Here is a 3086-nt window from a genome sequence, read left to right on the forward strand (position 1 = left end):
TCGAAGCGCTAATGATTGCGTAATTACAGATAACGACTAATGAACTGGTGCTCACACATATATATGATGACGGTTTTTAAATTTAGCAATGACCTGGAAAATTCTTTGCTTCTTTCACAAAGTTTTGCAGTAACTAACAAGGGAACTATTGGCAATCAAAAATGTGGAATAGTTTTTTGAGGTATGAAAATGTCTTTCGGTGTTTTTTGATTAAATGGAAATTCCTGACAATTGTTGATACATTGGACGTGTGAGCCTAAGTTCGGTTTATGGCCAATTCCCGGAGGGAGGGCGCACTGCCAAGATGTCTATCGGGATCTTCAATCTAGGCTGCAAGCCTTTAACCTTTACTTTATATAATAAGATTTATATTCGACTTGTTATTGATCCACCTTGAGTAAGATATGTCCTTAAGATATTTCGTATTGACGGGTAAAAAATATGAAGAAGGGCTTTGGTTGTGAATATATGACTTGAATTAGTACTTGTTATCACCCCCTTTTATTGTATGAATTTTACCCATTCTCTGGGCGTCCTGACAATCTTGAAGAATTTGCGCTCGTCTGGTTTTGTACCCGCATGCAGCTCATTATGATAGATACATTCAGCATCAAAAATGTTAACTTATTCATGTGCGTACTTCTACGTTTACCAATTTAAAAGGTTTATAAAGTGCCCCAGAAACATTAAGTTGATCATTTCGCGATAAACTTACTTGAGCAATTAGGCCCTGGAGGTTGTGTGCTGGACGGAATGCCGGGAATTCTATAAAAATTCCATTTGCCACCTGAACAGTAGTACAGGTAGGGGGGGATTGAACGTGAAGTCGAACCCATTTTGACACATCACAGCACAAGCGTCAACTCCACCAATGGAGTTGCATACCAGAGCTCCATTTTGAGGAGGATCGAACAAGGAGCATGTCTTTCCTGTTGACAAAAAAAAAAAGAAAGGAAAAAACCTTTGAAGTAGAGGAGGCCCCCAACGATTGAAAAACCGCCCCGCCAATCTAGTAGGTAAATATTTCCTGTTTTCTTTTACCTTCTACTTTTGAATTGTAGACATAATTTGATGACAGAATCATGTGATACTTTTGATATCGGTAGTATGTCCTATTTTGCTTCTCCGTCATTTTTCCCGGCTAGGTATCGATTAATTTATTTCAGTTGTGAGCATGAATGCGATCAATATTTGACCAAGTTTTTGTTTCTCCCTCATCCAAATCCTTTATCTGCCTTTTTTTATTACGCTGCGGAAACGTTGTCTCGTATTCTCGCAAAAATAGTGAATTCATCGAAGTTTATAGGTTTCTCAAGGTTAACTCATACTTCGATAGCAGACAGCACAATGCTGCACAAAAACAGATTTTTTCTAATACGTAGTTTAGTTGAATGTGTTGACCATAACGTCTGATGGCATGGTTCGAGTGAACCTGAAAAGGACTGCTGTCGGCGACAATGATTGACGTTTTGACATCGTGAGCGGAAGTCATCATTAGAGTAAAGGGCCACTTGTCTTCCGCTAAGCACGTTGTTACGTTACTTATTACTACCGAGAACACTCCTTCTCAAGACTGCTCTCACCTGAATAATCAAAGCACACAATCAAATGCTTTTTATAAATTCCAGTCAAAATTTAAAATTAGATCATCTTAGGAAATTGTTTATTCAAATAGAAGAGTTTCAGCTTACGTTTTAGAGTGATCTTGAAGCTACAGGTGGCTCGATTTCCAGCCGGATCTTCCGCCGTACACTCAACTAAAGTTGCACTAGGAACAGAGAAGAGGTCTCCACTATGCCGGTTGCATCGTATAGCGGGCTTCACACCAGAATCGTCCGTTGCTTTAGGTGCAGACCAGTGAACATGGATCTCATTCTCTGTGGCTTCTTTTGTGATGCACTTCGGGCAATCCGTGAAAACTGGCGCTTGTTCGTCTAAAAAGATAATGAGAACGAAATATAACTTGTGTAATTAGCGGCGGTAGGAGTCAGCATCTTGTATGATAGTTTTAGCCTCTTTTCCACAGCTCTATAGCAACTCAAAACGTCTTGCATCAAACGTCTACAAACAGTTCAACAGCTATGTAAAATTTCTCGATAACAAACTTTTTGTACGATAAGTTATAATGCGCCATTCCCATCTTCTTTATTCAAGATGACGAGATGGCTGGGACCTCTTACCTTTTGATGCTATCGTAAGTGAAACGAGAAGAGCTTTCAAAATGAAATAGTAAGAAATCATCTCGAAATGCTAAAGACTTCTCTCAGTGATATGACACGGTGAGATCAGTTATCGAGCAAATGAAGAATTTTGAGACCGTTGTTACGTGGTGTTGAGGGGAACTATGGGATTATTTAAGCAGCTGTCTTTGTCTGTTTTGGTTACAGGTGCGACTTTTCCGTCGATCCTTCAATTTAGCAGGCAATAAATAAATGAAAAATAAATTACTCACCTTCATGTGTCACGTACATGGTCAATTTCACGAGAGCAGAGTGAGACTTCTCGGATTATGCCTCATCCATTTTTGCAAAATTACAAACCCGTAAAATTAGTGGCAGCAAGGAATTGGACGGAGGTGAGACGTTACTAAAATATTGGCAGAATCTGAAAGTACTTAATGACCCAAATGTTGCATTTTAGGCTTAACAACTCAATTAAACACAGGTGTAATTGTTGACAAATCCAAGGATAAACGTGGGCTTAATCGGCTTTAAAGGCAACGTTGAATACTTTTGACTTTTCCGAAAAATTACGCCGAAACAAGAAAAAAAATATAACTCCAGCCGTGTGCCGGAATTAAATAACGAAGCGTTATGGAAAATGCAGGGTTTCACTCGCTTTGCTGGATATCTGTCGCTAAGACGTAAAACAACATTAATTTTGTCTTCTTTTTCAACAAAAAGGCTATTATGTGTGTAAATTTAGAGCGATCGGCAACTCAGAAAGCTGATGTCTCCGTAACAATAAGATTGACAACATTCATGTGCATTAGTTTCAGGTTTACTTTGACCGCAAAATATTAATAAACACTGGGACAGCAAGACAAAGCTTGCTAAAACGGCAAAAGTACAGAGGTTGTTGCCACG

At 39.0% G+C, this 3086-nt stretch overlaps 1 pseudogene across 1 annotated transcript; it reads right to left on the bottom strand.

Annotated features, from left to right (window-relative positions):
- Window positions 1-212: 212 nt before the first annotated feature.
- LOC148715945 (sushi repeat-containing protein SRPX2-like) lies at window positions 213-2342 on the bottom strand (annotated as a pseudogene). The gene is made up of 3 exons (XR_015995746.1): window positions 2181-2342; window positions 1692-1934; window positions 213-929 (listed from the first exon to the last, which is right to left on the bottom strand). The product of XR_015995746.1 is annotated as a sushi repeat-containing protein SRPX2-like (transcript).
- Window positions 2343-3086: the final 744 nt, after the last annotated feature.

The sequence above is a fragment of the Stylophora pistillata genome, unplaced genomic scaffold (assembly GCF_964205215.1).
Source record: "Stylophora pistillata unplaced genomic scaffold, jaStyPist1.2 SCAFFOLD_5288, whole genome shotgun sequence".
Taxonomy (NCBI): Eukaryota; Metazoa; Cnidaria; class Anthozoa; order Scleractinia; family Pocilloporidae; genus Stylophora; species Stylophora pistillata.